The sequence below is a fragment of the Triticum aestivum genome, chromosome 7D (assembly GCF_018294505.1).
Source record: "Triticum aestivum cultivar Chinese Spring chromosome 7D, IWGSC CS RefSeq v2.1, whole genome shotgun sequence".
Lineage (NCBI taxonomy): Eukaryota > Viridiplantae > Streptophyta > Magnoliopsida > Poales > Poaceae > Triticum > Triticum aestivum.
In genome coordinates, this window is record NC_057814.1 from 185,469,168 (window position 1) to 185,482,456 (window position 13,289).

Genomic DNA, 13,289 nt, shown 5'->3' on the forward strand with positions numbered 1-13,289 from the left:
TCTCCGATGATGTGTGAATAGTTTACCACAGACCTTCGGGTCCATAGTTATTAGCTAGATGTCTTCTTCTTTCTCTTTGGATCTCAATACAAAGTTCTCCTCGATCTTCTTGGAGATCTATTCGATGTAATTGTTTTTGCGGTGTGTTTGTCGAGATCCGATGAATTGTGGGTTTATGATCAAGATTATCTATGAACAATATTTGAATCTTCTCTGAATTCTTTTATGTATGATTGGTTATCTTTGCAAGTCTCTTTGAATTATCAGTTTGGTTTGGCCTACTAGATTGATCTTTCTTGCAATGGGAGAAGTGCTTAGCTTTGGGTTCAATCTTGCGGTGTCCTTTCCCAGTGATAGCAGGGGCAGCAAGGCACGTATTGTATTGTTGCCATCGAGGATTAAAAGATGGGGTTTATATCATATTGCTTGAGTTTACCCCACTACATCATGTCATCTTGCCTAATGTGTTACTCTGTTCTTATGAACTTAATACTCTAGATGCATGCTGGATAGCGGTCGATGTGTGGAGTAATAGTAGTAGATGCAGAATCGTTTCGGTCTACTTGTTGCGGACATGATGCCTATATACATGATCATGCCTAGATATTCTCATAATTGTGCACTTTTCTATCAATTGCTCGACAGTAATTTGTTCACCCACCGTAATACTTATGCTATCTCGAGAGAAGCCACTAGTGAAACCTATGGCCCCCGGGTCTATCTTCCATCATATAAGTTTCCAATCTATTTTACTTTGCAATCGTTACTTTCAATCAATATCATAAAAATACCAAAAATATTTATCTTATTATCTCTATCAGATCTCACTTTTGTAAGTGGCCGTGAAGGGATTGACAACCCCTTTATCGCGTTGGTTGCAAGGTTCTTATTTGTTTGTGTAGGTACGAGGCGACTTGTGTGTAGTCTCCTACGGGACTGATACCTTGGTTCTCAAGAACTGAGGGAAATACTTAGGCTACTTTGCTGCATCACCCTTTCCTCTTGAAGGGAAAAACCAGTGCAAGCTCAAGAGGTAGCAGGGTACTGCCCTTCCTTGGACAAGCATCCCACTTATGATTAACCCCTATTGCAAGCATCCGCAACTAAAAAAGAAGTATTAAGGTAAACCTAACCATAACATGAAACATATGGATCCAAATCAGCCCCTTACGAAGCAACGCATAAACTAGGGTTTAAGCTTATGTCACTCTAGCAACCCATCATCTACTTATTACTTCCCAATGCCTTCCTCTAGGCCCAAACAATGGTGAAGTGTCATGCAGTCGACGTTCACATAACACCACTAGAGGAGAGACAACATACATCTCATCAAAATATCGAACGAATACCAAATTCACATGATTACTTATAGCAAGACTTCTCCCATGTCCTCGGGAACAAACGTAACTACTCACAAATCATATTCATGTTCATAATCAGAGGGGTATTAATATGCATAAAGGATCTGAACATATGATCTTCCACCAAATAAACCAACTAGCATCGACTACAAGGAGTAATGAACACTACTAGCAACCCACAGGTACCAATCTGAGGTTTTGAGACAAAGATTGGATACAAGAGATGAACTAGGGTTTGAGAGGAGATGGTGCTGGTGAAGATGTTGATGGAGATTGACCCCCTCCCGATGAGAGGGTCGATGGTGATGATTTCCCCCTCCTAGAGGGATGTTTCCTCGGCAGAACAGCTCCGTCGGAGCCCTAGATTGGTTTCGCCAGGTTCCGTCTCGTGGCGGCGGTGTTTCGTCCCGAAAGCTTCCTTATCATTTTTTCCAGGGCGAAAGACTTCATATAGCAGAAGATGGGCACCGGAGGCCTGCCAGGGGGCCCACGAGACAGGGGGCGCGCCTGGGGGGGTAGGGCGCGCCCCCACCCTCGTGGCCAGGGTGCGGGCCCCCTCTGGTCGTAATCATAATGTAATAAATATCAATATAAAAGCATGATGCAAAATGGACGTATCAGACACCATATGCAACATGCAACCAAATTTGACAGCGCGAAGTTAAAGGAAGCACCTGGGATGGTTGTGTGTGGCAATTGAGATCATCAACTGCAGAGCTACGTTTACTGTCTCCATCTGTTGTCACTGCACCCTTTAGAGCACTGAGACGCTTACACTACAAGAAATATGTCAACTAGTGACCATCTCTTAGTGACCCCAGCTGAATTGGTCGTAAATCCACGACCATTTTGCTTGGAAGGGCCCAAACCCTGAAATTGCCTTACACCAAATGGTCATAAAGCAGAAAAGAGTGGTCTATGACCTTATTTGTACCTGATTACGACCAATATAAATGGTCATGAGGTTGTGAACGTGGATGCATTGGTACTTATTGCTATGACTAGGCGCCACCTCATCAGTTTTGCCTATGTGTCATGTCCATGTGTCAATTTTTGCCCTAGGTTGTGAAGCAACCTATATTTCTGTTATTCCTAAAATTCCCAAAAAATTCTCATAAATTCTTTGGATCATATATTCGTCAAATATTTAAAAAACCTTCCTCTCCTAGTTCAAATATAATTCAACAATATTCATTTTCCTATTCTGTTCAGAACAGCAGTTTGTGAAGGAAGTGCTATTTATATATATTTGATTGACCTCAAACTTTTTGGGCACTCTTTCCTATCCAAATCATTGCCTCATGACAAAATTCAGCTCCATTTGCCTAGTAAATGTTCCTCGGCAAATTTCCAAAGTTTTTGTTCAGCTAGAAGCTTTGTGAAGGAAGTACCACTTTGGCATGTCCAAATGGATCAATTTTCTACAGTGCTTTCCTATGCCCAAATAACCACCCTCCACCAAATTTCAGCTCAATCCATTCATTAGTTTGAGCCCAGCTTCAACATCCATATTTCTACCCGATGTGGTACTTTGCAAAGCAAGTGCCATCCAAACTCCTCCATTTGAGCTGCAAATTTTCCAAGACAGTCTCCCTAGTAGATGATCATCCTCAACCAATACTCAGGCCCATTGACCATGTGCATTTCCCGTACCACTAATCAAACACTTGGCTGCTAATTCATGTTTGAGCATTGTTCGGTCTCCTCGTGAGATTCTTCTATTGTTATTTTCTTTCTAGCATCTACCTCGGGAGTGTCCAACCTACTAGACATGCCTAGGCTGCCCATAACGCATGGCAACGCCACAGTCACGCGGTGACCATGCGGCGGGCATGCGAGTCTACGCGCTCTAGAGTTGGGGCCCTGGGCCACCGTCCAAACCTCAACGTATCACCACCAAACCATGTATTTATGCTTAAATATATACTTATGTACCTAGAAATGATTTTTGGAAAAAATAAAGAGCAAACTATAAGGCAGCTGCAGTTCAAATTTGACCCGCTTCCTACTGAATCGCCGAAAATTTGTCTTTTTCACCAGAGGTGGACAAAAAAATTTACACCCTTTGTCAATTGTGCATTAAACATGGCCTATTATTTCATAAAATTTATTTGGTCCATTTTTGCAACAATTATTTGGTAGTTCCTTCACAAAAAAAACCTCATTTCGGGCACTCGGAAAATGGAAAATGAATTTTCCATGCAAAGAAAATGAAAACTCCCTTAGGCAACATTGTTTGGAATTCCAATATGCACCCTTGTGCACAATATGAGATCGTTTGAACAAACTATGCCATGAATGTGGCCATAAGATTGATCATTTGGCATAAAAGCCATGAATCTTCACGCATGATAACTCATTTCTGAGAACACTTTTTTAAAATAATTGTCGTATTACAAGTTTATTATTTTTCCTGGAAACTTGGTCACATATGATGACACACTGCGAAGGTTTTCCAATTTTTAAATTTTTTTTGAATTTTTTATGCCCGTTTCAAAATGCGGTCAAAACGGCGGGCTTGACCGTTCCTAGCTACTTGTTGAATCTTGGAAACCTTTTGATGTTTCTCTGATTAAATAGATATTTATGTACCTAGAAATGATTTTTGAAAAAAATAAAGAGCAAACTATGAGGCAGCTACAGTTCAAATTTGACCCGCTTCCTGCTGAATCGCCGGAAATTTGTCTTTTTCACCAGAGGTGGATCAAGGCTTTTGACACCCAACCATTGTGTCAATTGTGCATTAAACATGGCCTAGTATTTTATAAAATTGATTTGGTCCATTTTTACAAAATTTATTTGGTAGTCCCTTCACAAAAACCCTCATTTTGGGGCACTCGAAAAATGGAAAATGAATTTTCTGTGCAAAGAAAATGAAAACTCCCTTAGGAAACATTGTTTGTAATTCCAAGATGCACCCTTGTGCACAATATGAGATCATTTGAACAAACTATGCCATGAATGTGGCCATAAGATTGATCATTTGGCTTGAAAGCCATGAATCTTCATGCATGATAGCTCATTTCTGAGAACACTTTTTTTGAAATAATTGCCGTATTACAAGTTTATTATTTTTCCTGGAAACTTGGTCACATATAATGACACAATGCGAAGGTTTTCCAATTTTTAGATTTTTTTTTGAATTTTTTATGCCCGTTTCAAAATGCGGTCAAAACGGCGAGCTTGACCGTTCCTAGGTAGTGGTTGAATCTTGGAATTTTTTTGATGTTTCTCTGATTAAATAGATACCTATGTACCTAGAAATGATTTTTGAAAAAAATAAAGAGCAAACTATGAGGCAGCCGCAGTTCAAATTTGACCCGCTTCCTACTGAATCGGCGGGAATTTGTCTTTTTCACCAGAGGTGGATCAAGGCTTTTGACACCCAACCATTTGGTCAATTGTGAATTAAATATGGCCGAGTATTTTATAAAATTTATTTGGTCCAATTTTGCAACAAATATATGGTAGGTCCGTCACAAAAAAAACTCATTTCGGGCACTCGAAAAATGGAAAATGAATTTTCCGTGCAAAGAAAATGAAAACTCCCTTAGGCAACATTGTTTGGAATTCCAAGATGCACCCTTGTGCACAATATGAGATCATTTGAACAAACTATGCCATGAATGTGGCCATAAGATTGATCATTTGGCTTGAAAGCCATGAATCTTCACGCATGATAGCTCATTTCTGAGAACACTTTTTTGAAATAATTGTCGTATTACAAGTTTATTATTTTTTCTGGAAACTTGGTCACATATAATGACACAATGCGTAGGTTTTCCAAATTTTTGATTTTTTTTGAATTTTTTATGCCCGTTTCAAAATGCGGTCAAAACGGCGGGCATGACGATTCATAGCTAGTGGTTGAATTTTGGAAACCTTTTGGTGTTTCTCTGATTAAATAGATACTTTTGTACCTAAAAATGATTTTTGGGAAAAATAAATAGCAAACTATGCGGCAGCCGCAGTTCAAATTTGACCCGCTTCCACCTGAATCGGCAGAAATTTGTCTTTTTCACGAGAGGTGGTAAAAGCTTTTGACACCCAACCATTTGGTCAATTGTGAATTAAATATGGCCTAGTATTTTAAAAAATTGATTTAGTCCAATTTTGCAACAATTATTTGGTAGGTTCTTCACAAAAAAACCGCATTTTGGGCATTCGAAAAAGGAAAATGATTTTTTCATGCAAAGAAAATGAAAAATTCCTTAGTCAGCATTGTTTGTCATTCAAGATACAAACTTGTGCACAATGTGAGACCATTTTTTTATTTTTCATGTGTAAAAGTAGAAGCAAAACAAAAGAAAAAACACAAATCACATATACTCTATTCCCATTGGTGGAGTTGGTTTGACACGGATTGATGACATGGCGCCCATCCATCCATCCATCATCCCACATCCATCCATCCATTTATCTATAGGGAACAAAAAAGAAAAAAGAAAATGAAAAGGGGAAACCCCACAGACCCACCCACCCCGATCCCATCCCTCCCACACCCCCTCTCGTCTCCCACCCACCCCCGATCCCATCCCTCCCACACCGCCGCCGCCTCGTCCCTCCCAAACCCTAACCCGCACCCGCACTCCTCCTCCACGGCGACGACGGCGGCCTCGTCGTTCCCGGAGGCCGCGGTCGGTCGTCTTCCTATCCGCCTCTCTCCCTAACGCCAGACCAGAGAGATCTGCCTCCCTCCCGAACGACCGCGGTCGGTTCCTCGCCGCCGCCGCCGGCCCGCTGCCCCTCCCCGCGGCGCGCCCAGTAGGCCGAGGCCTCCGCCCCCCCCCCCCCCCCGCCGCTCGCACCGGAGCCCAGCAGTGAGATGTCCTTCTTCCACGCGGCATCGCGGCCGCGTTCCTCGCAGCAGGACCTCGTGCGCTCCATCAAGGACTCCCTCCTCGCGCTCGACACCATGACCGGCACCAAGGTGCTGCTCCCCTCTCTCTCGTCTTTACCCTCTGACCATCAAGAGCTCAGCCACGACACCTTCCCATGGCTAGGGTTTCGAGGGTGGTGTCCCCTCCAACTCCAGCGCGGCGCCGGCGATTCTTCTCCGCCCTGATGAACAACGCGGTGCTCTTCGACCAGGCCACCTACACAGATCATGCCCGCCGTCCTCTCCGAGCGCCTCAGGGTAACGCACTCGCTCCCTCCCTCCGCCAGATCTATTCTTCTTGCTTGCTTGCTTCCTTCCCGTGAGAACCGAGATCTCGGGATGGTAGGTCATGTCTGTGATGCATCATGGCTCCTGGTGAAGTGTTTTACTGTGATGGTGCTCTGTTTTGGGGTCAGTCAGTAGTACTCTGTACAGGTGCAAGAACACACTCGTGCGCTCTAAGCCTCTCTAGATAGGGCGTATATGATTGTGTTCTGAATTGATTGGATGCTGGATTCGGCTGCTGCATCTTGTTGATAGTTTCTGCGCAGATTTTTCTTGGTGTGCCTGATAGTTATAACTAGGCTGCAGTTGATTTGATATGACCATGCGTTGATCATTTGTCTGTTGTCACAGATATTTCATAGTCTAATTTGGACATTTATTGTACGTGATTCAACATCACCATTGATTTGTATTGTTTCACAGAGTTAATGTGGCTTGACGATGCTGCTGAACACTAAATTAACCTGTCCCTGCATCTTACTGTCAACAATTTGTGCATGACTTGCCTTGGTGATGTAGTTTTACTTGTTGTGTATGCTTGCTTAGTTGTTCACCGGGCCGCTCTCTTGTACCGTTTGAGTGCGCCAATTAGTTCAGCCAGCCTCTATGATTTATTCTGATAGCTTCTGGTTGTTATAGGTTTTGGTCATACATGCACATTTGGGTCTTAATTCCTGCCTATTTTCTCTGAAAAAACTAAGACATGTTTGAGCTGACAACTTCCAGCGGATGTTTATTATACTATTGAGTTGAATTCATGTACTGCTAGCTGCAAGATGCTATAGTCTGGATACATGATGCAAAGTATGTTGTATTTACACACTTACATCCAACTGCAGTAGCAGCATGGGCGAGTTGAGGTGGGGGACAGAGAGGTTGTGTCGTGCGGGTTCTGATCATGGTATAGCAGCACACTTTCCAGCGTCGATCTGAGCAAACGATGATGCAAGGCTGCTCCTCCTTGTACTGCATGTCTTCATTGACTCGATTCTTTGACAGGGAGATATTTAAAGCATTCACTTGTTCATTGTGTCATCTGCTGATTACTTTTTCTATTATTTTCTTGCAAAGCATGTAATGGTTTGGAGTAGTTGATCATGGCCTGATGGAACATTCATGTTGTTAGCATGTATATATCTACACTATTACAGCAGCTTGTTGATCAAGCGCTTCTTTCTATCTAAATGTGTGCACAGAAGTTCAGTTACCTTCTAAAAAATTATTGGTGCACTATCTATCTATATATATACACTATCTATATATATATACACTATTACAGCAGCTTGTTGATCAAGCGCTTCTTTCTATCTATATATATACACTATCTAAATTGTTTGCAACGGCATTATGCACATGAGGCAGGACTATACAAGTGAAATGTCACAGTAAGGTCCTTCCATGGATTTCATGTGGCTCCTTGAGTTGTAAGATGCAGCTCCAACATTGAATATATTTTGAATGTTTCCAAAGATACTCTCTGTTACGTTTACTTCAATATATACATGCATGTTACTGATAGAAGCTGGCTGCAGGAATCCGTACACATATATACTCTCTTGTACAGTACATTGCTAGATCACTCACTAGGCATTATGTAATACTACTAGGAGAAATGGGTGAGGGACTAAAAGGATGATACGCTTCCATGAATATATTTGTAAGAAGTTTTTCTTGGTTGTGTACAAATCAGCCCAAATGAATTTATGTTCTTTTTACTTCTAGAGTTATAGTGCACTCATACTGTCATCACATTGCGTGTTCTTGCAGCATATACCTCTCTATTAGCTTAGGCAGACAAACTACTTATGTAATATGCAAACAACATCAACATAGCTAGTGATGCTAATTCTACCTCTTGTTACAGAATCAGAATTCCTCTTGTTGCACGGGACAACTCAGTTTCCTCTTGTTACAGAATCAGAATTCCTCTGCTTCTTATGCTACTCTACTAGAACTCTGCTTTTCTACTTGTCATATTGAATATACATGTTCTAAACATTATACAGTACTTTCGTTGTTAACTCCAAACAACTTGGGATCTTCTCTTCTGCATGCAGCAACTGGCTTACCAGTACGCCGCCAAGGGGGCATGCCTTGCCCTGGTAGCAAGGAGGGAGTGGAGCCTGTGGCAGGTCGCCGACCGCGCCTTCGAGCTCGGCGTGCCGGACGTGATCATTCTCCCCGGGGACGTCGCGCCCGACGACTACAACAGATTTGTTCAGGCCACAATCGACCACTACGGCCAATGTAAGGCAGCCCCTCTCCGTTACAACTAACCTGGTTTAACATATTTCTTCCACAAGCAGTCATTCATTTGGGTGTAAGATAGTTGACATATACACTTGTATATGTTTATCAGAATATTGATACTTTGCATGCTATGAGTAAAATGCTCTATTTTCTTTCGTCACCTTTCTTGTATGAATGATTATCTCATTTTAACTTGCTGGAGAATGAAAGCATTGTACTAGCTGAATTTGTCTTATCATTCTAAAGAACTTGTTTGTTTTTTGATTGGTTTGTTCATAATATATTGGCCCCAAATTTTTTGATTCTTCTCTTCTGGTTCATGTAACAGGGCGACCGTGGAAGGCATGATGATAGTTCATATTGTCATTCTGTTAGTCAGTGTAATGAAGGTCATGGCCTAGTCAAGTATGGTCGCCCATTGAGTCGTGCATATGTTTCATATTATTGGAGCAGGGGCCCAGTTTGTGCCGATTGTCACTGCATATGTTTAACAGTGATTCTACTTGTATATGTGTTATTACACTAGTAGAATTTGTACATGTGCGATGACTGGAGCAGGATCCCAATATTTGTAGAGATTGTAACATTGATTGTCACTGTATACAGATTCATTCTGGTTGCTGTTACTTGAAGTATTTCTTATGTTTTATGTCTGTGTTGATTTAAATATTGATTATTATTTACTGTCAAATCAAAATCAGAAGAAAAAGGCATTGACAAAAGGGGCCCACTTACTAGAATTTGACCACTAGGACCCATCTAACTAGAGGATTTTTTTAAAAAAAGAAAAATAAAACTGTCTAGCCGAAAAGGCCATGGCCCAAAAATGAGAAGGCTCAATTGTTGGGCTTGGCCCATCTACCTGACCAAAATTAATATGAGAAAAAAACAAATAGGCTGAATTGTTGGGCTCGGCCCATGTAAAACAACGATTGGACCGGGCTGATTCTTGTGCCACATCAGCTTGCCACGCTGGATGCCTACGTGGTCTGGGGAGGTTGCTAGTTACCAAAAATTTGGTCGTGGAACCAACGACCTTTTACATATCACAAAGAAGGTCACTAATTTCAGTTTATGACCGGCAGCTTTTGACCTTCTGTTTTTGGTCACAAAAAGGTCGCAAATGAAAAACTATGACCTTTCAGCGGCCAATAGTGAGGGTCACAAGTTGACATATTTCTTGTAGTGTTAGTGCTTATCTTCGAATTACACTGGAGCGACTTCTGTCTTTTCTTTTTTGTATTCATCAACACTACGTCAGAGTCTGAAATACCCATGCATAAAAAACAATAGTGTGAGTATGGGTGAAGTGTGTGCACAAGTAGTACAGTGTAAAGGTAGCAGATAGCAGGTCGGTGAGAAATAAATGACGGGAGACACAGGATAGCTCTACAACATGCATGCATGGCACATGAAATTACTAGATTCTAGGATTTTTAAATATGAGCACAGGGATGGCTGGGAAATGCAGATGCTCCTCCAGCACACCACAAGGTGCGGTCTGATATGTCTCCAACGTATCTATAATTTTTTATCGTTCCATGCTATTATATTATCTGTTTTGGATGTTTGACGAGCTTTAATATGTTCTTTTATATTATTTTTGGGACTAACCTATTAACCGGAGGCCCAGTGCCAGTTGCTGTTTTTTTTTGCCTATTTCAGTGTTTCACAGAAAAGGATTATCAAACGGAATCCAAACGGAACGAAACCTTCGCGAGAATCTTTCTTGGAACGAACGCAATCCAAGAGACTTGGAGTGGATGTCAGAGACGCAATGAGGCGGCCATGAGGCAGGAGGGCGCGCCCAGGGGTGGTAGCCATGCCCCCACCCTCGTGGGCCCCTCGTAGCTCCACCGACCTACTTCTTTCACCTATATATACTCTTATACCCTGAAAACATCCAGGAGACCCACGAAACCACTTTTCCACCACCACAACCTTCTGTACCCGTGAGATCCCATCTTGGGGCCTTTTTCGGCGATCTACTGGAGGGGGATTCGATCACGGAGGGCTTCTACATCAACACCATAGCCTCTCCGATGATGTGTGAGTAGTTTACCACAGACCTTCGGGTCCATAGTTATTAGCTGGATGGCTTATTCTCTCTCTTTGGTTCTCAATACAGAGTTCTCCTCGATGTTCTTGGAGATCTATTCGATGTAATACTTTTTGCGGTGTGTTTGCCGAGATCCGATGAATTGTGGGTTTATCATCAAGATTATCTATGAACAATATTTGATTCTTCTCTGAATTCTTATATGCATGATTTGATATCTTTGCAAGTCTCTTTGAATTATCAGTATGGTTTGGCCTACTAGATTGATCTTTCTTGCAATGGGAGAAGTGCTTAGCTTTGGGTTCAATCTTGCGGTGCTCAATCCCAGTGACAGAAAGGGAACCGACACGTATTGTATTGTTGCAATCGAGGATAAAAATATGGGGTTTATATCATATTGCTTGAGTTTATCCCTCTACATCATGTCTTCTTGCTTAATTCGTTACTCTGTTCTGATGAACTTAATACTCTAGATGCCTGCTGGATAGCGGTCGATGTGGGGAGTAATAGTAGTAGATGCAGAATCGTTTCGGTCTACTTGACACGGACGTGATGCCTATGTTCATGATCATGCCTAGATATTCTCATAACTATGCGCTATTCTATCAATTGCTCGGCAGTAATTTGTTCACCCACCTTAATATATGCTATCATGTGAGAAGCCACTAGTGAAACCTATGGCCACCGGGTCTACTTTACATCATATAAGTTTCCAATCTATAATTCTAGTTTACTATTTATTTTGCAATCTTTATTTTCCAATCTATACAACAAAAATACCAAAAATATTAATCTTATTATCTTTATCAGATCTCACTTTTGCAAGTGGTCGTGAAGGGATTGACAACCCCTTTATCGTGTTGGTTGCAAGGTTCTTGATTGTTTGTGCAGGTACTAGGCAATTTTCGTGTAGTCTCCTACTGGATTGATACCTTGGTTCTCAAAAACTGAGGGGAAGTACTTAAGCTACTTTGCTGCATCACCCTTTCCTCTTCAAGGGAAAACCAACGCATGCTCAAGAGGTAGCAAGAAGGATTTCTGGTGCCGTTGCCGGGGAGATCTACGCTCAAGTCAAGACATACCAAGTACCCATCACAAACTCTTATCCCTCGCATTACATTATTTGCGATTTGCCTCTCGTTTTTCTCTCCCCCATCACCTTTGCCTTTTCTTCGCCCTTTACCATTTTCCTTCTTTTTGCTTGCATCTTCGCTTGCTAAAAGATCTATGGATCCTCATCCACTTGCTAATATTTTTAAGAGATCCAATTATGATGAACCAATTGCTAGTGAGTTTTGTACACTAGATTATATTTATGAAGTTTTACTTGAAATTCGTGAATCTGAAAATTGTGATGAAGAAATTTATGAAGTGATTCACGATACATCTTTGAATAAAAAGCATGATTGCCATGATGTTATTATAAATTCTATTGATGTCAATTGTGTTAATGATATGCAAAACCTCAAGCTTGGGGATGCTAGTTTTTCCATGACTACTATTTGTTGCAATGATCATGATTAGGGTGATTCTTCTTATGATCTTGAAAATTTATTTAAGCCCCATGATGAATATAAGATTGATAATGTTTGCAATAATACTGAAAGTGAGTTTGGAAGAGTGTCAACTTTAGATCCCACATATTTGGATAATGTTCAATCTTATGAAGTTTCTGATAAAAGTGGGTTTGGAGAGGTCATGACTTTAGTTAATGATATTCCCTCTATTTTGGAAGAGTGTCAACTTTGCATGCATGTGGATCATGTAGAGAAAATTTTATGTGAGAGCTATATTGTTGAATTTGAATATGATCCCACATGTAATTATTATGAGAGAGGAAAATATGGTTGTAGAAATTTTCATGTTACTAAATTACCTCTCGTTATGTTGAGATTGTTATTGTTTCTCACTTCTTTCTTGCATATGCTAGTTTTTGCTTGTCTTGATAATTTATTTGCCTATAAGATTCCTATGCATAAGAAGTATGTTAGACTTAGATGTGTTTTTCATATGCTTTATTATGCTCTCTTTGTGCTTCAATTCTTGTCTTTCATGTGAGGATCATCGAAATTATCAATGCCTAGCTAGGGGCGTTAAACGATAGCGCTTGTTGGGAGGCAACCCAATTTTCTTTTTGATTTTTGTTCCTGTTTAGTAATAAATAATTCATCTAGACTCTGTTTAGATGTGGTTTTATGTTTTAATTAGTGTTTTTGCCAAGTGGAACCTTTGGGAAGACTTGGGTGAAGTCTTTGCGATCTTGCTGTAAAAAAACAGAAACTTTAGCGCTCACGAGATTAGCTGCCATTTTTTTACTGGAGACTGCTTTTAGGTTGATTATTTTTGAAGATGATTAATAGATAGATTCCTCACGTCCACCAATTTATTTAATAATTTTTGTAGTTCCATAAGTATTTGTTTGATACAGATTACTACAGACTGTTCTGTTTTTTCG

The 13,289-nt window shown here is 40.9% G+C and overlaps 1 long non-coding RNA gene across 1 annotated transcript; it reads left to right on the forward strand.

Annotated features, from left to right (window-relative positions):
* The first annotated feature begins 6,295 nt into the window (after window positions 1-6,295).
* Window positions 6,296-9,393, forward strand: LOC123169380 (uncharacterized). Its single transcript, XR_006484779.1, has 3 exons — window positions 6,296-6,498; window positions 7,365-8,772; window positions 9,104-9,393. It is a non-coding gene; the product is annotated as an uncharacterized lncRNA (long non-coding RNA).
* The last annotated feature ends 3,896 nt before the right edge of the window (window positions 9,394-13,289 follow it).